The 26,678-nt window shown below is 46.8% G+C and overlaps 1 protein-coding gene across 5 annotated transcripts in view; it reads right to left on the bottom strand.

Annotated features, from left to right (window-relative positions):
• Positions 1-26,367, bottom strand: part of LINGO2 (leucine rich repeat and Ig domain containing 2) — a 5,916,036-nt gene extending 5,889,669 nt beyond the window's left edge. For all 5 annotated transcript variants that reach the window (XM_069630911.1, XM_069630909.1, XM_069630914.1 and 2 more), the window contains exon 1: positions 25,729-26,367. The gene's annotated coding sequence lies outside the window, so the exon portion shown is untranslated. The remainder of the gene's footprint in view (positions 1-25,728) is intronic.
• Positions 26,368-26,678: the final 311 nt, after the last annotated feature.

Here is a 26,678-nt window from a genome sequence, read left to right as displayed (position 1 = left end):
GACACACACAGATGACTTTAAAGCATTAATCATGTGTTTCATGCCCTTTCTGCAGGGGGATGAGCCTCCAGACCACCTTTGCCAGCAGACATGGCCCATTGGACGTCTGGATTCTGGACACGTTTGTTGGTGCCCACATGCACATGTGTGCGCAAGCAGAGGCACAGGGATTGCAGACATACATCCTAGAACTGCTGACGTGTTCCAAGGAACTCCAGACAAGGTGAGCAGCACAGGGGGGCCACAACACAGAAAAGCTTCCACCAGGCCAGTTGCACATACAGGCTTAGTAGCAGCACTGAGGGTGAGCTTGGACGAATATTGGTGTTGGAGCACACAATACAGCTTAGATGTGTTGGTGGACTGATGGCTAGTTGATTGTAAGGTTGTCTGGGGCACCTGCAGGGGCAGTGGAACATACCCTCCGGTCCACCATGGGCCATAGAGGCACTTGTATCACCCATTTAGCCTTCCGAGACATGGAAAGGAGCAGCTCACAGGGACATACAGCAAGGGACAGACTCTGGTGCAGTGCATTTAATTTCCATGTAAATTTTGAAACATGCACTGCCTACTTTGTTTCAGTCATGGTGGAGCACGACTTGTTCTGAAGTCATACCTTGCTATATGCGTCTGTCTGCTTACCCAGGGAACATTGCATGTTGTGTGAATTGTGACACATTGGTGTTCCATATGCCACGCACCCACCGGCGGCTGACTTACTGCATTGACTGTGTATGACCCATCACAGGGGTAATGTTACATATGGGTACAAAGCAACCACACCGGATTGTCTGTTTGTAGAGTAGTTTGTTGCTATGGGGCATATTTGGTGGTGTGTTTGTGTGTTATGGGCACACACAGATTATTAACTGTGGCTCTCTTTGCAGCATTGAAGTGTGCCTGTACCGGACCTGAGAGTGCGCAGGCAGGAGGCCAGCACTCAATACCAGAGCTAAGTGTCTTGTTGTTTTTCTTTCAAACTGCTCTGCATAGGCTTGCTGGCCTTTGTGAGGTACTACTACTTCAAGTCATCTACTGGAGGCTGTTCTGGTTTGTTTTTCTGCCTTGGATTTTGTGTTTTTGCAAAACAAGGTGGACTCTGAGGGTGCAGGCAACTTTTTACACACAAGGTGGGAGATGGTGACAAAGGGGAAGGGTGATCCTGTGGCCAGGTGAAATTGAGGGTTGAAGACTCCATGACCCAGGTGCAGCTGTTCAGTGGGTCATGGTGATTTGTGAGGGAGGGGGGGGGGGTGTTTTGTTGTTGATAGTTGCCTTGCCCTGCAGTGTGATGGGAACCCTGACATTGTAATTGTGGTATCCTATGTACATGATGTGACTGCTGATCAATGCATGTTCATGTCTTGTGTTTACCTTTCAGGTGTGAGGGGATAGTTGTGGTTTGACGTGCTGGGGTGTACACATGGTGAATGTTCACATGTGATGTGTAGAGGACACTGATGGTCACTTGATTGCACATGCATATGTTGAGTGCATGTCCTTACTGACCCACACACTTGCACTATGATGCACTACATGTACAACCACCCTTGGATATCCACGTGTACACTCTGCTTGCCTTCTGGTGCCTACTGTGTCCCTGCAGCACATGTTCTGTGACCAATTATGGATCCTGTACATGCTTAATTTGCTTTTTGATGTGGTTTGTCGCTTAGATGTGATGCTCAGGGTGTACATCACACACAATAGCTGTTCACTGTGCTGTGCGCTGAGCAGTGTGTTTCAGGAGTTGGACACAGCACACAGAAGCTGCAGTGTTGATTTTGCAATGCACAATGTGCATGTAGACAGGCATTCATTGTTATGTTACGGCTACAACTTTTGTAATGCATTTGGGAATGACTTATTTTGGGTGGGAGGTTGTTGGTCAGTCATTTCATCTGATTCCATGTCAGGCATCATTGTCTGATGCCAATGTACATTTTTAACATGGCAATGTGTGCCTTATTGGTACTGTGTTGGTGTATGGCTATTGCTTGACATGTCATGTTGTGGTTTGGGAGGGTTTGAGTGACATAACAGTGATGGTCATGGCCTGTTTCGCAGGTAAGTGTGATTCACACCTTGCATGTCAGGGTCAGCCGCTTCTCGAACCAACGAGCTGGGGTTAGATCCCTCTCCGCGGCAGGGCCCTCCCTCTGGAACAGCCTTTCTGCCTCTCTGGAACTTGAGGACAACCATCTCCAGTTCCGGAAGCACCTCAAAACCTTCCTCTATGCTTCTGCTTTCTCTCTCCCTCTCCCTTGCTAAATTCTTCACTGAAACTGCACTGAATCTGCAACTGGGCCACTCTCACCAACCTCGGTCCCTGGCCCAGCCACTTTCCACTTGCACTGCCTCCATGGCAACCCCTGCACTGCGGGACTGTCTCTCTATCCCTACAGCCCCCCCCTTCCCAGCACTTGTCTGCACTTACCTCTGCACTTGCCACCAGCTGGCCTATTTATTTATTTATTTTTTATTCTACTTACCCTGTACTGCACTCCCCTCCTCCCCTTCCCCTTGCACTTTTCCCTTCCCCCTACCCCTACACTTGCGCAATCTAAATGACACCTGGCCTAGTAGGATCGTTGTCTGTCTTCCCTTGTTCCCCCCTCCCTGCCTCGTCGCACCTTGAAACACTTATGTATAGGCACGTTACAAATGCCATATCATATCATATCATATCATATCATATCATATCATATGTCATATGTGTGCCTTTTGGTCACACAGGATAGCTTGTGTTTAAATAGCTAGGGATGCAGACAATGTGGTACTTCCATGGCAACAATCTCAAGGTGGTAAGGTTGTGACAGTTGACTGTCTCTTTGTCATCATCGATTGTCACCTGGTATGTGCCTGGCCTGTGTGCACTCCGCAGGGGTGGGAGTTTAGGTGAAAAATGTGGCCACAAGCTGGGTCCGGGCTTCCTCGCCACGTGCCCTGTCCCCTCCCATGGGCAGCGCCTGTGCCTGTGGTTGGGGATGTGGGGGCACCACCATGTCCACCGGTACGCCCTGCCGTGTTGCAACATTGTGCAGGACACATGCTGCCACAATGATCCTGCACACTACTGGGGGTGCATGGAGTAGATGCCCGCCAGAGCGGTCAAGGGAGCGGAAACGTGACTTGAGCACTCCGAATGTGTGCTCCACTATGGCCCTGGTTGCAATATGGGCGGCATTGTATCTTACCTGGGGTGGTGTGGTGGGGTTCCGGATTGGCGTCATCATGTGGTTGCTCAGAGGGTAGGCACTGTCCCCTGGGGAGGTGTAAATGGTTGTGATTATTGGGGTTTGTGTATTTGTGTGTGTGTGTGTGTGACATGCATGCATGTGCAAGGGCATTTGTACTCACCTAGGAGCCATGTGTCGCCATGCTGCCCAGCTTCCAGGGCCCGGCTCAGGACGGACATTCTGAATATGAAACTGTCATGGGTGGAGCCAGGGTAGTTTGCATAGACAGAGGTGATGATTCCCTTTGCATCGCATACCACCTGTACATTGATGGAATTCCAGTGCTTGTGGTTTCGGTAGATGTCCTCAGTGGCCCTAGGTGGACGTAGGGCCGCATGGGTGCAATCTATGGCACCAAGCACTTTGGGGAAGTGTGCCACCCTGTAAAAATCCAGGACAGCGGCCTGCCTTTCTGCGGGTGTTCTGGGCATGTATATGTGCCTGCGGACTGAGGGGAGCGCTGTCATGATTGCCAAGACCTGGTGTAGGCAGCGTGACTGCGTGGCCTGTGAGACCCCCCCACTATGGCAGTAGTCCGCTGAAATGACCCAGTGGCCAAGAAATGCAGGACATTGAGCATCTTCTCCAAGGGGCTCAATGCTTGGGAGCAAAGGGTGGGGGATGTAAGGTCATCTTCCCACTCCCTGACCAGGTCTAGGATGATATGGGGTGGAAACCTATACCTGCCGTAGACCTGGTCATCAGGCATCCCAAAAAGGCTTGTCCGTGGTGCCAAAATGCGTGCCCTGGCTGTTCTCCTCCTCCTGCGGTGTCCCACGATCAGTGCTGCGACAAATGGGGCATTCATCGTAGCTGTATATACGTGTTTGTTGTTTGCGCGCACTTATATACTGTGCGAATGGACGCTTCTGCCTGCCTTCGTGTGGCGGACGCGTTGACGCCTGTGTGCGTGTTTTGCCGTGCGCGGGTTTCCGTATTCGAATCCATGAATACGGGTTGTTTGCGTGCGTGTGGGCGCTCCGTGTAGTTCCCTGCAGTACTTCCCCAGTTACGCCTTCTTTTTCACGCGTTATTCCCCATTCCGCGTGTTACACCCACTGTTCCGCCCACTTTGGTTGTGTGCGCCGTGCTATGTGCACTTTTGATGTGCGCGTAGCGCACACCGTTCGGTGGAGTGTGCGCCCGCGTGCGCCATGCAAGGATTTGGCGCACGGACAGCGGGAAACACGCGCAGCGTCTTCCTTGAAACGCACGCGTGCGCGTGGGCGTGCGCTGGGTTTCTCACGCTTGCGCCACCTTGTGCCTGCTTGCACTGGGATTTTCGGCACACGTTTGTTCGATGAATCGACCCCAATGAGTCTAAGACTGAAGGGACATGTGATTGTGATTTCCAGAGCTATCAAAAATCTGTCTGAAGTCTACTTTAACATTAATACTCCAGAATCATTCTTCTTCAATTCTTCCTTCAAATCCTATCTTCACTAACGTTAAGATTATTAATATAAAGAACAGCTTTTTTTGCTATCGTGATTGGTGCTACCATATTGACCAGTTAGGTGTGCTGCAAATAATTGTTGTTATTATTGAAGAATGTGATGGTAGTCATAACAACATATTGTAAAGAATGAATGGCTGAACCATCCCTGCTGGAATTCACAGTAGTTACCCACTTGATGATAACGGATCAGAGCACTGAGCTTTGCCACAGTGGAATGTGCTCTCTGAGCATCACCTAAACAAAGACAGCATTGCTTTTCAAACCTGTCACCTCTATTTCATGAAGGACCAGCATCGTCTTCCAACGAGGCAATCCATAATCTCATCTGTGGCCATTTTAGAACTAATGCCAAAAGGCAGGTGGATTGTCATTTTTGATGCACACGATATTGCTTTTCATTGTCATTGCAAGAAGAGAAGGCCTACCAAATGTTTGGCTAAAACATGTTATTTGATCTGCTTTTTTGTTAATTATCACTTAGGTTACGAGACCATTATTTTGTTATGAGTTCCCCTTTTTTTAAAATTGGTGTCTACTTTTGTCTGTGGAATTGACAAATGGAATATTGAAGAGAGATCGACCTTTTAGTCCATTTGTGTTTGTTCTAAAGTCCTATTTTTTCCATTTGTTGGCAGCATTTGCCTATATCTAGTGCTATAAGTATATTATTGGCATACTTTAAAAGCAAAATGTGTTGACTACTAATCATTACTATCTATGTTTATGCCTCATCCAATGCTTGTTTTGCTTCATAGAGACACCATTTGCGAAATGAGTGGGCCACATCACATTCCTGGCAGACACTGATGAAAGCTCCATATTTCAGGTTTCCAAACCACGTTTTGACACAATAGCTTGAATTATCTATGTTTCGAAAATTCAAAAATTATAACAAAGAATGGTCTATTCCTTTCCCGTTCAGAAGTTATAAGCCGTTTCAACATAAATACATGTATGGGCTAATTTGAATACCTACAATGCCTTGCTTATGTGGCTCTGAACTGGAGGTAAACTTCCAGTGATGTTTACTAGGTGGTGTTGTAGCGTGTGTGACTGGGCTCAAATTGAATAATCTACCATCACATTTGTGGTGGAAGGGGTTTTCCAAGCCTTCTACACCCACCATTACTTTGCTGGTGTAAAAAATAAAAAAAACTTAGTTGGAGGGACGTTAAGGTGAGATCTTAATGCACCAAAACCCCTGCAATTCAGCTAACGTCACCTTATCTTTGTGCACCCTGTTGTGCAGCCTACAACTGCAATGATGGCATCACTGACCATGGCCAAAGTCCATGGCTAGTGGCCCCTTTAGGTGTTAAACTGTACAGTGGGCACGGTCAAAGTCCTTGGGCATTGGCCATAGTTGGATAGTGTTGTAATGTAAACAGAGATTTCATCAGTGATGCCATAGATGATCTAATTAGTGATGATACCAGTGATATCATCAGAGATGTCATTATGGATGTCATCTCTGATGTCATCATTATGGTCATAGGCTGCACAACAGAGGGCATGAAGTTAAGGTTGCTTTAGCTGAATTTCAGGGGTTTTGTTGCGTTAACTCCTCACATCCCTGCACCGTATGTTTTTTTTTATTACAAATGTTTTTTTCAAAACAGGCTATGGCCAGTGTGGAACAGACTTACATCATGCCCACTGTCCATTTTAAAACGCTACCAGAACACGCCAGTGGGTATGGCCTTCAGGTGTACCCACTGTCCATTTTAAAAAAAAACTACCAGAACACTAGCCACAGCCTTCGATGTTCATCAATCACAGACTGATTTTAACCTGTTTTAACAGTGGTATTGTCCTATATAAAAGATGGCAGGCTTTGAGAACTGTCCATTATAAAACACTCCCAGACCACTAACCCTGGCCTTAAGCCATGCACCACTTTATATTTTAGAACACTACACCAGTGGGCACAGCCTTCAGCCATGCCCACTACATACTTAAAAACACTTGCAACTCATCACTCAAAGATGTTCATCACAGACTGATTTTGACATGTTAAACAGTGGTATTATTAGGTTTTAAAGATGGCAGGCTTTGGGAACTGTTGATTTTAAAACACTGCCTGACCACTAGCCATGGCATTCTGCCATGGCCAGTAGATTGTAGAACACTACCAGACCACTAGCCATGCCCACTGTCCATTTTCAAACACTTCCAGACAACTAGCTATGGCCTTCGGCTGTTCATCAGTGGCAGAAAACAAAATGTGGGGGCCCCCCTCCGAGCCATGCTGAGGGCCCCCCCAAACTCAGCAACAAATCACGGATCACGCCAATCTCTGGGCCAGCCTAGATTACCATGCTTGTGCAATATGCATGAACGTGTTGCTGCAGGTGTACGCCGCACACTGCATTAGGAGCAAGATTAAAAAATGTGTTTTAATGCATTATACAGCACGCTTTCAGCAGAAAATTGGCTAAAAGGCCAGAGCATTTGCAATTGTTTTGTAGGGTAACACCAATCCAAAAATCCAATACATGCAAGTTACCAACAGTGCACAGGAACATTAATCTGTTAATTATTATAATGCTTTGCTATAAAAAATGTCATGCCACAATGAAAACACGTCCAGCTGGCTGCACAATATAGACCAGTATAGACAGAGATAATATTTGCAGTAAAATGTGCCAGGCCACATTTCAACATACCTAGACTTGTTTCACCAAAATGCCAGTCGAAGCAATAACACTTATCGTGATTATTTTATCATAAATGCCCAGAGAAATATGCAATGCTGCATTAAGAAATGTCTAGACAGGCAGCACCCAAATGCCAGTCTAGGCAGGTAATTAAGCTTAGCAGGATTGCTTTATTAGAGATACCCCATTAAAAAAAAGTCAAGCTAAACTAAAAAAAAAACTAGGCTGGCTGCACTAAAATGCCTCTCCAGCCACTAATACCACATATTATGCTTAGCCAGTATGATTTATCGCCCAATCCCAATGTTTGTAAAAGTGTGAGGGCTGAGTAGGTGATTTACCCACTCCTCACCCTTGTACTCCTGTTGGGCAGAAGTCATATTGTCACTCTAGGCCATCACACGTTCCATCATATAAATGCCTCACATCTATTTAATATAGAGAGGGTTAGTTCATTGTAGGCATGATTAATGTATTCTTTGTAAAACTATAATGTGTACTCATATTAGCATTGTTTGTTTTCATGTTTGATGGTTTGAAACGTATTGTCTATCTCTCTGTGACTTTGTGTTTCCTTTTATGGTGAGCCTTCTGCATGACCTGGTGCCAAAAATTGGCTGATAGTGTCTTTGGGGGAAGAGGTTCATGTTGTGTGAAAAATATAAATCACAAAATTCGATGGGATCCTGGTTTAGGGTTCATGCAAGCCTGTATGCAACCTCCCCATGCCCGACAGTACACAAGTATAGACATAAATCATTGCCAGCAATATAAAGGAAGCCATTCTGGACAATTGTTGATGTGTGTCTGTTTTTGAGTGGTGTGCACATAGAAGTTCACCAATCCTCTGACAACTGCCACTATTTCAGTATGACATGGGTGAGATCCCATTTCCAAATTTTGTTTGGGGATTCCCTTACCATCAGCTGAGTACCCTGCCACCATATGTCAGCAAGTAAATGCTTTGGCTGTGCATAGTTTAAGATTTTCAGAAACATAAGGGCAGCAGAAAAAGTGTGTTGACGTGTCCAGCTGCACAGAGAGTACTCTGGATTTATCAGGTATATCTTTGGTAAGTACTTCTTTATTTAAGTTGCCAGTAACATGTGTTAAGTAAGAACATCATTAGTCGGACCAACTAGCACCCATCACGCAGGTAGACCAGCTCCAACTGAGACTTGTAGAACCCTAGGTGGATGAACACACCACAGCGACATCTCCCATTCATGATATCATATGCAAAGGCACATGAAGACAGGTAGTTAGTATTGAAAGATAGGATTCCACAGGTATACAGGTATGTTTTGGCACAAACAGCTATAATTGATGATACTTTGAAATATATAAAGCACTTTGGGGGTGACGTATGTTGTGCAGATTATCAACGGGCATGTTTACTGTCCTCCACACAGCAAAACGAAGAAAGGCAGCCTACAAACTAGCTGAAACCCTAAATGATCACTTAAGAAAAGCTCTATAATATTCTTTGACACAGTTACAGGTGGCCTTTCCAAGGTGTGGGGCCCCATTTCAATTGAAAAGTTTGAAAGGCATTGACTCCGTCTCTGGTGACAAGATGCCATTTTCAAAGTGTTAAGAGTCTGCCACTCCATGGTCTGTGCTTCACATGAGATCCACTCAATTGGCAAAATGCCGTAATATTACCTTATTCATGCATGTGCACATCATTGGGCAAAAACGTAAACTGGACTATTAGAAAGGCTACGCACTCACCTGGTCTATGGCAATGAAACAAGTGGCAGACAAAGGGCCTAAACAGGGTAGGTTCTGAGTGGGCCAGGCCACTCAAGATCTATACATGTCTACTTAACAGCAGCAGTGGTGGTGACGTGAAACTGCTTAAGCTCCACCAGGTCAGGAACTAGGAAGCTCTCTGTGCCGTCTGCTTCCTGTCTATGTGACACACAGATGCTGGAGGAATAGGTGTGAGTGTGTGTTTGAATGAGAATGCAGTGGGAATGTTCTTGGTGTGCCTGTGAATTATTGAGAGAGAAACGGTATGGATGTGTTACTAGTTGGTGAATGGGTATGAATGCGTGTGTGCATGTGAGGATGGAGTCCAGGGGGCATTGGATCATGGGAGTTTTCTTATAGTGCATGTCAAGTTTTACTAGCAATTATGGGCTGTGCCAACTTGATGAGGGTTATCATGTGGAGCAGAGGTTGGAGTGGGGAGGGGATTATATTGCAATAGGTATGGCAGCCTGTGCATGTTCATACTATTGCATGGCTTGTCTTAGCTTAAGGGCAAAGTTACCATGATGAGTGTTCTTACATGGGGAAAAGCAGGGATGCTTGTGCATACAGCAAGGACATGTTTTCCTAGAGGGGCATTGCATTTTTTACTGACATTAAGGGCAAAGCCAAGATAGTGAGCATTTTTTCAGTGGCATTTGTGTAGCTAGCAAGGACATGTTTTTGTACTGTGGCATGCAGTGGTTGTTTTTTTTCTTTTTTTCTGGCTGTTAAAAGCTAGCAAAGGGCTAAGCTAACATGATCAATGGTCTATATGGCAGTGAGAAGCATTAGTGCAGCCAGAAAAGAAATGTTTTCTTACTGTAGCACTATTTTTAATGCAATTAAGGACAAAACCATCATGAATACAGTTTTAACACGACGGGGAGGAAGGCATCTGTGCAACCAACAGGGACATGGGGTTTTCTTACAGTGCCATGCCTTTTTTTTTTACTGTAGTTAAAAGCAAAACATCAGCATGATGAGCATCATTACATGGGGATGGTAGATTTGTGGAGCCACCAAGGATATGTTTTGTTTCTGTGACCTAGCCATTTTACTGGCATTAAGAGCAACACCAGCAGGAGTATGTTTTTACGTAGGGAGACTGACATTTGTTGGCAGAGCCAGCATGAACATGTTTTCTTATAATATCATTCCTGCAGCAAAAAAAGGTTTGGTCTACTGGCATATAGTGGGCAAATGCATCATGAAGATGTTCCAATTCACTGTTTTTAACTTTCCATTAATGCATTTTTTTCAATTCTTACCCTACAAAAGTGATTGCACACTGCTACTTTTTACCCATTTTTTTCAAGGAAAGTGTGTTATAAAATGCACCATTTTAACCCAATATTTAAAAATGTTCTCTATGGGAGACCCCCTTCGCTGCTTCAAAATCCCCTTGGTTGGTTCGAGCTCCCTTGCTATGCACGGTCGCTTCCACACATTAGTACGAGAACAAACCCCCTTACACCTGCAGGTAACCCTTGCCTTGGCCTTACTACATTAGCTTCAGGCTCACTTGTTAAACATTCCTGGCAATACCTCTGTGGCAGACTACGATTAGCAGCGTGAGCTGTAGTGCCACATGCCTGTGTCAGAGAAAATAATTATTTTTCATGACTCTCACCATTTAGTAATTAGTGGTGTTTTCTCGTGTAAAGTCTGAATTGAAACACCCCATCTACACGTAGATAAGTACTTTCAGACAGGTGAGTGTTCCTAACGCTCAGGCAATCTTTCCCCAGATCTGTACGGGGGTTTCTTCCTACAAAGGTAGACCCAGAGTTCATGCCCATTTGTGTTTAAGCCTCTCAGAGGCCAGGGGACGAGTAGTGGACAATGATGTATGATCGATTGTCAAACCAGATGTTCATTCTAATCGCTTGCAAAAGGGCAAGAGATAACAAGTCTGTTTAATTCTGCCAGCGTTCATATTTGTTTAATGCCATCCACAGAGGCATTGATGGGGGAGTGGGGGGCCTCAGGGGGCTATATCCCCAGGTCCTTTGGTTGTAGGCCCAAACAGAAGCTCAGGGTCTACAACCAAAAGGCTATAGCTAGACCCGAGTCCTGCCAATCCCGACATTAGCTTAGCCCCTGATCTGTTCCAGACCTAACAACACCCCTGGCCGTCCATGACCTGAAACCAATCTCTTTTGGTTTACGTTCCCAGTGAATGGACTGCTCATATTTAGTGAACTACTAAAATGTTTTTGTTTGACACAGAATCGCAAACCACTAACATGTGCCTTACGAAAGTGTAAATATGTGGTTCTGAGTTTCTTGACAAAAAAAAAACACAAGGAGGCATTGCATATTCACTAGAATCCCCAACACACAGTTCTGGGCAATGCCACAGGCACCAGGCGAGGCCTGGTAACCTGTGCCCCATGGCAGCCAGGCAGGGGAGAGGGATGAGCAAAGAGCCTAACAAAAGGGTGGGCGGTGCTCCTCCCTCTCCCCCAGGACACTACAAAGCGACACACAGTCGCCGACGGCCCGGGAAGAGAAGAAGGAAGGGCGAAGTGTTAAACAACACCTCGCCCTTCCTCCCCAATGAGTGCGAAGCACCACGGTCACGAGGAGGAGAGCAGGAAACAGAGCAAGCTGAGGCACTACATGGTGCATTAATTTGCCGTCGGCAGCAGCTGGCTGGGGGCAGCACCCAGCCCGCCACACAGGCACAACAAATTCCCAGGGGCAGCCCTGGGTCTAATATAAGGAGCTGTTATTACAGCAAAGCCAGATCAGCTTGTGGTCCATGCACGGGGAGCCAAGCGATCCAGTTTGGGTCCCTGCTTGGGGACCCAAACAATAGAGTTATCTGCAAGCACAGAGTCTCTTCCTTTTCCCAGGACCCTCCCGCCCTAAGAAAAAGGACGAGAGGAAAGAGAAAGAAGACAGGTCACTGTACGGTGACCATACTGTTGTGGGACAAGAATGGCGGCACGGGCCAGAGGGGGTAACCGTGGGTCCCGATGCCCAAAATTACAGCATATTATAGTTACTGTAATTATGATTAAGTTTTGTTATGACCATAAGTGTGCAATAAAATCCTATCACCTTTTATTGCCAACACTCACCCAATGCCTTTGCATACTACATGGGGGGAAAAGGTATGGGGTTTATCACACCCAGGTTATGTTACCACACTGCCTGCATATGGGTTCACTGGTTATTCATTTGTTGAGGTGTTTACCAGGGCTCAGTCCTGTGTGGGATGTATCAACCCACTCATCCAAGCCCTGCAACATCACTGTGCATTGCTGGCAGCAGAAACATCATAATGGCCGCCAGAAAGCATGCTGCTCGCCAGAAATCACCAGAAAGTGTGCAGTGAAAACCTGAGAAATAGGCCACCATCTACTTTGTGCCTCTGTCAGTAGTGAGCACAGGAGATCACTGGCCAAAAACCACCATTGGGCTACCCACAAAGTAGCCTAAAACCACTTGGAAATAGCCATGCTGATTGAAAAAGAAACACAGAGCTGTTTGAAAATCTGTTTTCTTGATTGTCAAAAATTGCTAAAACCATGGCTCACAAAGCACCTAAAAGATTCAACCTCTTTTTTGGGTGTTCCACATCATTACTGCAAGAATCCACATCAATACAATGTCAACAAAAATCATATGTTCTCAGAACAAAATCCTATTTTAAAGATACTTGATGGAAAGACAGCTGTCAAAATGGGTGTAATACCGTTGCTCACCTCTACCAGAAAGCTGGTGTTTTAAAACTATTTGTGTAAAGTTGATCAATTGAACCCAAACTATTCCAAAAGAAGAGAATTCCATCAAAATGCCATATAGAGTGCCACACAGTGATTTCATGTTGAAAAAGACTTGATTTAAACATATGTTGCTTATTTTAAGTTTACAAATGTTATTTTTTTCACAAGGGACTATGTTACAATTGATCAGAAAGTAAACTGATGCAGTTAAAACTCCAAAAGGCTTGCTTCCCCTGAGAACCCTTCACACCTTGGGCCTTCCCACCAAAAGGGAGGATGTCGCATGGACATGTTAATCAGATAGGAGGAGATTCCTCTGCTGGCAGGAGAAAGAGACAATAGAGTCTTTCAGCTGAATAGAGATGCTAATTTGGGTGTGACTGGTCAACAACTGCTCTGGCAGGAAGGCAGGCCATGTGACCATCTGACTCAGCCCAGCTCAAGGGGCAGACCAGACTGAGATGTGAATTGAATTGAAAGCAAATGTATGTTTTATAAAAATGCTTATAACAAATTGTACCAAGCTGACAAAAATATGAAACTTTGGGATTGTTGAAATGAAAAATTCACTCACGATTTAAGACTAAGCTAAAATCTGTGCGGTATTCTAAGACTTAACCCCAGAATTTATTCATATTGTAGCTACTATATTTATGCTAGGAACAGGAAACATTACAGATAATCGCTCAGATGAAGTGTGTATGCCTGTGTAAAATTTGGTGCAGAACCAATATTGGGAAACCCACCAAAAGCGCAAATAAGTGGTCATTTTTTAACCCAAGCCCGTAGGAATATGGGACTTGAACAGTGACATGCCTTAATTAATCTGTGATGTGCATATGCATTATGAACAACTTATGTATCTGGGAAATATGTTTTTGGGGAAAAATAGATTTTTTATGTAAAAGCAAAGGGGAGGGATTTCAGTTAAGCCATAAAACACAGCATCACTCTGACACATATGACACACTGCTCCTGTCTCAAATCAGCCTCCCCACCCACTTTGGAAACACATAAATAGAGACTGCTGAGACCCAGAGACACACTTTTTTCCACTCAACATCCGATTTCTTGGAGAAGCACCCTGCAGGACTCCAAACTCCAGAACTTAGACTCCAGATAGATCCAGAACCAAACTCTAGAACCCAAACTCTAGAACCTTGAAGCAGAGAGGCCTAACCCACAAGCTGAACCCTTTTCAGCAGGCTTCAGAATATTTTACAAACCTGATTCTAACCCCTAAACTTCCACAGGGCCTAACCAAACCATTCCACAGCCTGGCTGAGCTGTGTTTCTTCTAGCTAAGAACCCTGTGCTAGAACCAATATCCAGATGCAGAGAGAGCAGTGCTGTAACTCAGAACCCATCCGATCCAGTCTGAGAGACCGAGCAGACCAGAGGCTGTGCTGTGAGCAGCACCCAGTGCCTGAGACCTGTCTGGTGGAGAGTGAAGCCAAACCCTTCACCAGATCTTTGACGAGGCCCACTCCATTCTAAAGCCCAGGAGTGAGTATCTAGTCTAGAACTGTACATAGTCATCTCTTAGTTTAAAATAATCAATTCAATCCATTTCAACCTGTTCAGAACTGCATTATAGAATCTCCTTTGTCTATCCTAAATTCTTCTCTCCTCCACATAATTCTTGATAATTGTAGCAATAATCATCCCTGCGCTGATATTTTCTGAAGAGGGAGGGGTGTTTTGACAGACAGAGATCAGAGCGGTGGCGCCGCAGTTCTGGTGGCTGCCCGTTGAATGTCTTGCTTCTTCATATGTCCTTTAGTTTAAGCATATCCTTGTTGGTAAATCTTAAAGCGCATCTGTCATATTTGAAATCTTGACTTTATTTCTAAAACATCTACCTTCACAAAAACCTTTGTAACTTTTGAACCGCACATCCTAGAACCACTTTCCCATGAACCTAAAAGGACATTCCAATTCATTATAGTTTTTCCGTAATCGCGTTTCACGCACGTAGAAAAATTACTGCAAATTGCTATTTAGCTGCATTTCAACACATGCCAAAATAGCTGTTTCTTGTTTGCAACTACTGAGATCCGTTTTCAATCTGATAATCATTCATGAATCATTGCTAGTGTTGACCTGTACCAATCCAAAGTAACTCTCACTATCCTGAATATCCTTTAGTGAAGTAAAATCATTTTAGCATATTTTTCACATTCATTGCTATCCCATTTTAAAGTATTTGTGCCTGTTTTAAAATCATACCTGTTGTCTCTAAGCTTGCTGGGGAAACTGGAATTGAACTGCATTATTGATTGTATTCTTGAAACCTGTGAGCTCTCATTTCCATATCTTCATATTGCACTGTGCGGGGAGTGAGTACTCAAAGGGGAAAAAGTAACCACATTGTTTTGATTGAAACCATATCAAGTTTATTTCTGTGTTGCATTCTTTCCCATCATTGCATTTCCTTGAACCATAAAAGTATTACCTGCTACCTTATCCTTCCTATTCCTACTCCTAAGTGATTAAAGAGCTGTTGATATTGTAATATTACCCAGTACTGATGACTGCTCATATTCATGAGTGTGCTATTCAGATATTGTTTCTATTCATAAAAGTGTGATAAATATTTTTCAATTCATCAAATAAACCTTTTAATTTGCAAAACAAACCTACTTCTTGGCTAAGTGAGGTTGGGGAGATCCAAAGAGAGGGGCGTTATATAAGGGTTCATCATCCAGATTTAAAGAACTTTTACATAAAAATATATAAATAAGGGCTTCCATTGGGCATCCCATGCTATGCATTGACTTGTCTGGAGTGCTGGATTGAAGTCACTTACACCTGGCACTTATTTCTGAGCCCCAGAAGGTATTGTTTCAGACTCAGTTCAATTATGATGTGGTGTTTTGGCAACTTTATAATTTTCTTTTTTTTTATTTCAGACACCTAAGAAGCACATATTCACTCAGAGACAAATGTTAACAATTATTGTGTTCAAAGAAACACTTAAAAATGTCTCTCATATCATGAAACAAGTACATTTTATGCTACGCTGATTGGAATTTGTAAATCACATACCTGTCATAGTCAATACATCCATCAACCCAATGAGCCAGTGGGAGTTGCAGCTTTAACCACATGCATGTTGACACTGCAGGGAGCAGCCATTGGTGGTGGCAACAGTGAGAGGGAAGATACCCATCCTGTTCTGTCAATGGTGTGCTTGAAAATATTTGAGCCCTGACAGTTTTTTTTTTACTCACAAAATAGGCACTGCCAACACATAAGTAACATGTTGGCACGTAGGCATAGTAGTTTCAGAAATAATCGTTTTTTTCGAGATTCAGTCACACGTTCTCTCTGTGCTTGAGGATCGGAATGAAGGGAGGAAACGCTCAGCGACACACAATGACCTATTTAACTGCGCCATTACTCAATGACGTCCTTCCACTTCATTTTTCATACACACAGGTATTCATTTTATTTTCCTTGTTTGGAAAAAATATCCAGCAGGTTCCTTCTTGAAGTGTGACATGTGCATGCGTGAGTTAAACCAAAAAAAAGTGTTCATCTCGGTTAGGCATCGCTTCCAAGCATTCACCCTTCTCATCCCAATAAACAAACACCGGCAAAGATGCTTTCATGGAACCCCACGGTATATGTGGGTGAACAGAGAAAATGCATCAATATATGTCAAAAAAGTGGGCACGTTTGTGGAAAAGGAACTTCACCGCCCAAAAGTGGGGCATGGGAGGGCTGAGGGGGTCATGGGAGAAGTGATGCACTTCGGATGGGAGAGGAACTTATTCTAATTGGGGGCGGCAGGGTCCAATAAAACACACGCATTCATAGTCGACGTCTTGCACTGCATTGTATGTGTTAATTTTTCCTAATCAAACAAAGAGGAGAGATAGAGGGGTAAACGGTACCAGTCTACCCTCAACTTTAAGGGATTCACCCTTGACACTTTGCAACAACAAAGCTGGTGCTGCTACTTGCTACCTATCCTAGGTGGACTCTATTCCCGTCCCATAACCATTTAAGGGCACAGTGACAAACACTGTATAGACACCAGTCTGTACAAAAATATACATATTTTATTCTTCAATTACATGTAAAGATTTAAAAACACCATAGATGTGGTGATACTGTGCTTGTTAGATTGTCTATAGTCAAATTCTAAAGACATATTCACAAAGTTATGCACAAGCTTCAACCCTTCAATTATTAAGTTAATGGGTTTGGATTCTTAACCATTAGAGTGTGAAGTGCTGCGTTGTTTACCACGCTCAACCATACTTCACTAAGCACACCACATTTACACTCATTCCATTCGCTCTCATCTTCAATCCTTAACGCCATATCGTTCCACACGCACACAACCAGTGCCCGACATGTTTCTTTCCGTTTTAGAGGTAATTGTACTTAATATTCGGAAATTCTTCAGGGGGTTTAGTGAAGGGTTAGAAAGACATGCATAACATCTCCATCAACATCATAGCCTAAAAAATAAACAGTTGCTGTTCAGAGCTATAAACACTCCACGATTTGTGTTGGAGTTCTGGTGGTGTCATCTCTTTCAGGGTTCCTAATACCCTCGCCATCCATCTATCAGGGACGGAAAACGCCACCCTTTTCTCGTGTGTTTACTGCTTCTGTTGTTGTGGGCGAGTATCAGAAGTCATCTCGCTCCTGTAGGGGCGTGTGCTCTCACTGAGTTTGGATGGTCCAGTTTGAGTGATTCTTGTTTTAGAAAGTCTTAAGGGGGTCATCTGTTTGCACTCGGCTTCTGTTGGAGGTCTTGTGTCCCCCTCGTCCGATCCGGTTTGACCAAACAAAGTCATGCGGCAATGTTCTTCATATTATCTGGCCCTCATGATTCGTTGCGCAACTATGTCTCTGCAGGCGCTTCCAAACTCCACCCGTGGGGCATACGCAATTACTCAAATTGCTGAGATAATCTCTCGCTGATGTTGAGTATGCCTTCCGCATTCGTTCGCGTTTCCTTCAGCCGCGTTACGTTGGTCGTGCATCATTTCCGGGGTAGCATCCATTAATGTTTCCTAAGCCTTTCTCGCCTGCAGAAAACCGCACGGAAAAGGGTTACGATCCTTTCCAAGTCCGAGACACCATCAAGTTAGATGGCTGGTCACTGAACCAGGAAGATGAGGGGGAGAGGGGTGGAGATGGAGAGAGCGTCAGAGAGGGGAGAGGGAGATTTGTGTAGAGGCGTGAGCGAGCATGCATCCAGGGCTAAGAACATACGGAGACAAACCAAGAGGGAAAGGGGTGGGGGGGGGGGGACAATGGATGGACAGGAAAGAGATGCATGTAGATAGGCTAGAGAAAGCAGCGTGCCTGTGGATGCGTGCAAAGCCAGCCTTAGGAGGGGTGAGCCGGGCGACCGCCCGGGGCGCAACGCTCCACAGGGTGCCATATGCCCCCACCACGCCAGTTCGGGGGAGTCTTTCAAGGGATCCCCCGAGCTGGCGTTGTGGGAGAAGGTGCGGCATGCAGCCTTTTGCTGTTAAGAGCGCCCGTCTCCGCGGGTGCCTTTAACAGCAAAATGCACCATTAGTCCCCCCACCACGCCAGCTCGGGGGAGTCATTCAAGGGCTCCCCGTGCTGGTGTAGTGGCAGAAGGCGTGGCAGGCGCCCCATTGTCATTGAATGAACCTGCGGCGGCGGGCTCATTCATTGACAATGGGGTGTTAACGCGCCCTATTCACACCATTACCTGCAGAGCGAGGAGGTTTAAAAAAAAAAAGTGGCCCCTCCTGCTGTGCACCCCCTTCTGCCCCCCCTGTTAACCAGGGGTGCCGGAGGGCGAGGGGGGGCGCCAATTCGCCCATGGCACTGCTGCCCTTAAGGCCGGCCCTGGATGCGCAAGTGGAAGTGCGTGGGGTGACTGTGGTGTGGCAGCCGGACCGACAATCCAATAGTTCTGTTACATAATCAGAGGTTGACCGCGATCGGGTCTTCACTGACCTCTACTCCGAAAGCCCCCAAACATTCGATCTGAAAAGCATCTTTTCCTCGGTAATGAATTTGGTTTCTGAGACGGCACGTCCACCTCCACATAAGACGTTTGTGCTTGAAAGGGGTTTGTTCAAAATATACTTTTCAAAGAACAGCTCCCTCAGTGCTCCAAGCGAATAACTCACGGGGCACCCCCTGCTATGGCATTGGCAAATGGGAGTTTAAGCCCATAAGTGTGTGTGATTAGAGCATCAGCGGGGTCGGACTGGGGCATACAATTGTCCCCTGCTCCCATAAATAAATGGCCCACAGCTGCAAATGCAAATCTTTCCTTTTGCTACAGCCTGTTTGAATAGTACCCAATGGGGAGTGTGTTGATAAAATGTGATGTGCGTTGTGCATTTTAAAGCATTTGCATCAGCAACACTGGTCAAACCTGTTAGCCGCATGGTGAAGTAACTCATCAAACTGGCCCACAATGGCGATAAATGTGGTCCACTTTGCACAATAATACCATCCCAAACTATCATTTTTTGTTTTTGTTTCAGGCATTGCCCTATTGTTCTATAGGCCAGTAAGTGAGCATCAGAATGTGTTCTGGTCACTAAATTGTCTGCAATAGCACTAAGTTCACACAAATCTGTGTGGCTGCTAACCATCCGAGTAAGACCATGGGTTTGGTTAGGGTCTGTGGTGCACAGGTGTGAGGAGTCTGACCATCCGCACAGGGAGAGTGTGCTCCACTGGGCTTTTTTATTTTTTATTTATTTAAAAGAATGAATGATGGGAGATCAACCTCAGGAAAATATGTGGGGCCATTCCCGCACATATTTTCCACGCTCACCACACAGCAGAAAAATGGTCATGTACTCTGGGAGGACACAGCTTACCAGTGCTGCCCTCCGCTGTCATATGTAGCTGACATCTGACAGCTGTGGGCATAAAAAGCCTCTGGCAGTGGGCAGCCTGATTAGCATTTTGTAACGCTTACCTTGGGCTCTGCAGGAACACCACTCCTGATGACCACAACTACTCTTCTCTGGTTGTGTGGGTCTCTCACTAATACTCTTTTCTTCTATGAACCAAAAATCTGTGGAATATAGCAGGAACTAGTCAATGATGGGTTCTGTGTTAATAGCAGTGAGTTGACTTCTCTGCTAATTAACCTTCCCCCCCTGCCTTACTGATTTCACCTTGCTCACCTCAGTTTAGGTTATTATGGGCTCTCCATCCTGCTTCAGCGCAGGGGCGCATGTTCTGAACAAGGGCACTTTTTGTGTGGGAATGGTAGGAACTACCTTTGGTTAGTAGAGTGCAAGAAGATTACCTCAATGACGAGCCAGACAGCAACAACCATGACAACTGGGAATGTAATAAGGAGATTACATTAAGAAACCTAAGGTGCGTGAAAAGTGATATAATGTGCTCACTCCAGTCCTGAGGAAAATGCCACGAATGCAGGTAATTTACCTCAGAATGTCTCACACAGCCTGGGGGTATAGGAGTGTGTTTCTCCCTAACACTCGAATAACTACCTCAAGAGAGCTATTCCTGCCAAGTGACTCACAATGCTATATTCTTTCCTCACAAGAAACGCCCCCCAAAAAAAAGGTAACTTGGAGCACAAGGTGTTAATGCTAAACTAGCAGTAACAGCTTAACACTATGCGCACACTCATGCCTTGAACTAATGTGACAAACAGTGACTGAAAAAGTATGCTAATGTTCTTTGAAACAAATTCCCACAGACTCCGTAATGCTAATGCAAAAGTGAAGCGTGGCTAAAACATACCAGAGCTCATGAAGAAAAAAAAAGCTGTGCACTCGCTACTAGGAGCTGTAAAAGCATTGGCAATGCTTAAATGGAGAGCGATACTTGCGGTGAGCAGGAGACGAAAAGAAGGCTTCTCCCGAACACTTTCTCACTGAGGAACGCCAACCCCTCACAGGGCACAACCAACAGAAGTGACAGGATAGGCACGGAAAAGAATGAGATACGGGTGTACAGAGGGAGAGAACTAAGAATGCAGTGGGAAAACACACAAGGGGTTATCTGAAGAGTCCATGGATCTGTGGAAATCTTGTCAGTAGATGAACTGTGGTAAGCGTCCGCTGAGACAGCAAGAGGATGCGAAGCGCAGCACAACAAAGGGGAGGGGCTTAAATACTTGCAGAGCTAACACAACTAGACTACACTGCATTAATCAAGGAAGACCGCCTGGTGGCCATATTGGGCAATGAGGAAATGCCTGAGTTGTAATTAGCCACAGTGTCCTTTCTACCCTTAGCCCAGGAATGGTACATCAGCAAACAAGACTTCTTGGGGGAACTTCTATTGGAAATCCCTGTGGTCATGACACATTTCAATGCCCCATGGATTAGCATCTGCTTTGTTACCCCTTGATGGTGGTGGCGAATACTGAAGAATGTTAATTAGCAGGCTCAGGGAAGGCCTGGGTGCAGGAAGTGACAATGGAGACCAGAGACCAACACCTCTCTGTAAAGCATTGTGTCAACTTGCTACTAACATCCCTCCCTGTTATGAAAGGGCAGTGAATGTCCTGTCTGGAACCAGTCCTTTCAGAATAGGGAAGTATGGGAATTGTAGGAGACTAAAGTCTGCCTGCAACCCCCTACTTCAAAGAAGGCATATGTTGTGACCAAGCACTGCATAGGGCTCAGTTAATTAGGGAGACAACTTGATGTACAGCAGACAGGAAGTTGGGTGGGACTTAAAAGTATATGTTGTTATCCTTCCCCTGTCTGTTGTTTCTGACCAGAAGCATCACTGAAGATTGTTGGTGGGGACCCAGGATTGGTTCATTAAGGTGGGCTTAGCTTTTACCAATCACTGGGGCCCGTTTGGCTTTAAAAGAGGGCTGAGACCCTCACTGATCAGATCATCTGAAGACTTTGCAAGGAGTAAGAAGAAGGACTCATTTGGACACAAGCTGATGGTACAGACTAACTTACATCTTCTGTCAGTGAAGGGAGGTCAGGAGTTCCAAGAGGGAAGCAAGATCCCTTCCCTACACATCTCCAATGGAACAAAGGGAGATACTGGACTCAGCCAGCACACAGCATGTTGCTAGGTTCTGACAGCAACCTTCCTAGGTGGGAAGTACCGGAACGTTTCTGGACAAAGGACAAGGCCGTTGCCTGCTAACACCCTCCTGCATTTTGGCCCGTCCACCTTGAAAGGACACAAGCCCTACAAAGAAGCTAAAAGGAGAGCAACGCAAGCATAAATCAGCGTCCAACTTTTTAAGGACTCATTTGAGACAGTTGATTCCTCAAAATGCATCTGGCTGCACCACTGACTGTTGTCACGCTGCAGTTTTCAGAGCCATCTGAGACGCCTTGACCAGTATTCCAGATCCGCCAACCAGCACAGAGACAATGATTCTTGGCCCCGAGCCACAGCACTGGACAGCCTGCAGATGTCCGTCCAGCCTCGCTTGCCGAACTGCCTGCCACCTGGTACCAGCAGATGTCTCCGGCCACTAACTCAGTCTCACAGGCTGCGAAGCACCCTGGAACTGCCTTGACACTGTCGAGCACCAAGAACTTCTTAAGCAACAGGTAAATTGTGGTTATGCCCCCTAGTTCTTCTCTGAAGGCCACTAGAGACAGTTATGACCCTTTGCCCCTTTGGTGTTGAAACCAAATAACCTTCAACTGTAATACTGATTACTATATCAACTGCACTGCTGTCAGTATCCAGAGTGCATCCCTTTCCTTTGTAAAACTGTCTGTCCTCTGTGTTTCTTTACAGTGTGGGTTGTAATTGTAGTGTGCTAGAATTGTCTGTTCTGGTAATAATAAAATAGATGTTTATATACAACCTTGACTGTACAATCCCTTTTATCATCGGGTAATAATTGTATTTTTGCTGTGTTGCAACTAATCAACGATCCACGACCTTGTGGAGATAAGTCTGGCGTTCTGTCCACATTACCACAATTGGACAAGGAGGTCTTATAATTTACTTGTGTTCCAATCTGTTTGGAAGCCTTTTGGTGTACTTTGATGATTTAAAAACCGATATTCATCCCTGGACCACTGGTACCCAGGAAATTGATTTGTCACAATAGGCAGGCAGTGCACACTTTGCACTGTGAGCCGTAAAAACAGGCAGCTCGGGCTCCCTGCTCGCACGGTATCCTACAGATATGCAAGTGCACCCATTAATAATGTATGCACAGCTAAGAGACTGGTGCATTGGTGGCTAGCAGTTGATTAAGTGGGATGCTAAATTGAGGGGCCTCTCATTGGGGAGCATGGCCTAACTTGGGTCACACCCCATAACGACACCCCCTACCTCGCCCAATGGGGGGAGACAGGGTGCTGTTGAAAGCAGGGGAGCTTTGGCGCACTGGCATTAGTACCTTTGGTGCACCCATGAACACCACTGCAACACAGCTCTCACGTGCAGCATGAAACCCTTTCATTTAAGGCCTTGCATGGTTAAAACCCACAGGCTTCTTCATTGGAAGGGTTGTCTTCTGCGAGATGGCTCTGTACTCCAAAACAGAAGGAGAGCTGGAGGGGCCAGTGTCTCAGTTTGTTTCCGGATAAGGAGTCCTGGAGCCCAACCTGTTCCAGATATCCGCCAGGGCGGCTGCTGAAAGGCGGAGCAGGAGCACACGAAAGAGCTCGGTGCCTAATGGGAGCAGGTGGACGTCACTTCAGTTCCGTGGACACCCCGCTGCAACACACCAAGCGGAATTCTGCGCCTCTTCATGTTTCCGATCATCCGGCTGAGGCGAAAGGGCGACCGTGTGAGCAGCCCTGCTACATGTATGAAGAGAGGGGGTGCAGCCCCGAGAGATAGAAGTATATTAAACTTGTATAATAGCTGGCGTTCGACACAGTCTTGTTTCAGTCGACCGGATGAAACACATAACCGGGGAGCAACGCCGTGAGTTGAAGTGACACTGGGAGTGCGCTCCAGCTGCCCGAGAACACAGAGGGTGTTCTTTTATTTTAAGCTGCCCTATTGAAGTGGTTGTCTAGCGAATCAAGCCAGTCTATCTGCCCACGGTCGCATTCGCTTGATTGGTGTTGCAGTGGGCGCCTGCACCGTGCAGGCTCACTAGATGCACGAACAACCTGCCGACGTGCACACGGCGAAAACAAAATGCCCAGCACAGAGAAGGTGCCCGCCTTCATGTCGCTACAAAATGCCCAGCACAGAGCAGGTGCCCGCCCTCATGTCGCTACAAAATGCCCAGCACAGAGCAGGTGTCCGCCTTCATGTCGCTACCCGTGTTACTGTAATGAGCCAGAACAATCATTTGAAGCACTGACTGCACAGGCATCTTTTCTACGACATCGAGCGCATGCCCGCTGCAGATGTGTGGGTAGTGGATTCCTGATCCAGGGGCGCCGTGCAAGTGGGTGCTGCGCTCCGCCCACCCCTCCCCGAAAAGGCATCTGTGTTAAAAGTCCCTATACTTTCAAAGGGACTAGCAGCTACACATCCCACCAGCCCCCAGGCTTGCCCGTGAAACCAAATCCCGCTTATTAGTGCTAGCTGCGAGGCTGGCATGTTTATTGACACTCCCAAACCCCTCGTGTATGCACCTTGTTTAGCGAAATACAAGTGATGCGAGAGATGAGAAATTGTTCGCGGCGCTACTTTTTTCCCAGTTGATGTGGCGTCATGAGATGTGCAGTTAGCTGTAAAGCCTTCGTGTGTACACAGCGCACCCTTACTGGTGAAGCTCTTGCGCCCATGAGCACCTGGCAAGAGCCGTCTCCCAAATTAGGACCCTGAGGCGAAGTGTCCATGAACCGGGGACCTTGACCCACGCGATTACCCCCGTGCTGCGTCCGCCGCGGCGATATCCAGGGCGCCCTCGCAGCCCTGGGATCTCGTTTATTGGGGATACACGGGGACTATTTTGCTAACCTATATATAAAAAAAAACAACAAAAAAAACGAGGAAAGCATCTCCTGGGAGGACGGGCGTTTGGAGAGAGTGCACTGGTCACGCCAAAACACTGTTAAAACTCGCACATGCTGGCGCCACGCAGGTGGCGGCAGTGTCATCCATGTTTGCATGATGTGGCTTGTCTTTGGGTCAGGCGCTGGCAATGCCAGCGGAGACGCCGACTTTGACAGTTGAACCATCAATTTCAAAATTGCTGCTTGGTGAGGTACCACCCAGGTGTGCCTGCACAGCTGCTCCCCGCTGCCCCTGCTGCACCCCCAGCGGCATTCACCTCACCAGCGTGTAATTCTTAGGACACCCCACGATGTTTTACACCCCAGTGTTCACCAGCTGGACCCGTGCCACACAGTACTTGGCCACTTAAGTTCTAAACCTCCCCGTTGCAAAATGGCGCGTACAGGTCTAAGCCCCATACCCTCGTGGATGTGTTTAATGCCCCTTAATCCACACTTCAAAAACGCACCTACAGCTCAAAAGGGCCCTTACAACAGCTGGGAGGTAGCCCCCACCTTTTGTTAACCCTTCCAGCGCCCTGCTGCTTCGCCACCGTTCATAAGCAGGGCAGCAACCCTCCCCATTCATCTTCGTGATCGCGTGAGCTGTAGCCAGCGGGAGCCCCTAGTGGGCCAACGGAGCACGAGACACACACGGGACACAAGTCTACACGGGAAAGGCTTATTGGACACGGGATGGCGAAAATGAGTAGTGTAATGTACGGCAGGTGCAGGCTGGGCGTTCTGCCCCCTCCTGGGCAAGTGCATGATGTGTTTAGGCGGGGCATGCAGCTCTCTGTTCACCGCTGCACATACACGTATTCATGTCGAAGCCACGCACCATGTCACATATGCGGGAGGGAACACACTCCACGAGACGTGTGGCCCCAATTTCCAGCACACACCCTCAGCACGCACGCCTCCCTGCAAACAACACGGCTCACATTTGATACCGAGAAAGGTGCAGTTCCGCGCACGTACCTGCAGCCCACGGCAGCACCGGCGGACTCTCTGCGAATGTCCAATCCAGCAGCCCTCTCCGAGCTTCGACGCGCACTAACCAAACCCACCGTCCCTCCAGAGGGGCACGCAGCAGAAAACACAGTACACCAAGTGTGCCCTGGCAGCAGTGATCCACTCAGCGGGGCAGTATCACACACCCAAGATCACGGCAACGCCGTCCTAGGATGCCCGTGCTCCAGGGCAAGTTCGCCCACTGGGTCTCCTCCTCCTTAGATCCTCCCCAGTCACCAGGATAGTGGTCTGGCAAGCTAGGTATCTCTCCAAGCGTAGGGGTCGCCTCCAGTCAGGGGATGCACGCACTGCCCTCTGCCCCCAGGGCACAGCCCATCTCCTGGGGCTTACTCCACCAGCCTCTGTCTTGGGGGGCGTCTGTAACCTCCCGGTGGGTGCGCAGGGGCTTAGCCCATACCTTACAAGCCTAAACAGGAGCTAACTTTGAGGCTGCAATGGAGTCCGTGCTCACAGACAAGGGAGGGGGTCCTGTCGCACTACTGAAGAGCAATACTCGATCAGCTGGGAGGTTTTGGCTGTTAGTTTTAGGGCTCCGCGGCCGCAGCTTCCTTTCCTGCCTGCTGCCTCAGCGCACGGGATAAAGATCTGCCCGCCCGCTTCAATTTTCTGGTGGCCGCTGTGCGCTAACCTCCTACTTCGCTCACTAGCAGCTCCAGAGCAAGGGCGGCTGCAGCCGGGCGCCCGAGCGCAGTAAAAGTGTGCTCCCCGCTGCCAGCTCCTGTCCGCTACAGCCCTTACGGGAGTCCCGGGAATCGTGCCAAGTCGCCTGGAATTGCCGCCTTGGGACGGACCCAAGGAGGCTGCCCTGTGAGTGGGCATGGTCGCAGGTTCTACGGTTAGCAATTAGGGGTACCCCTACAAAGCAGCCCGGGGTGAAACTGAGATCCGCACATAAT

The sequence above is a fragment of the Ambystoma mexicanum genome, chromosome 6q (assembly GCF_040938575.1).
Source record: "Ambystoma mexicanum isolate Mex_15411 chromosome 6q, UKY_AmexF1_1, whole genome shotgun sequence".
Taxonomy (NCBI): Eukaryota; Metazoa; Chordata; class Amphibia; order Caudata; family Ambystomatidae; genus Ambystoma; species Ambystoma mexicanum.
The sequence above is the reverse complement of the archived record's forward strand: the minus strand, read 5'-3'. Positions and strand labels throughout refer to the sequence as shown.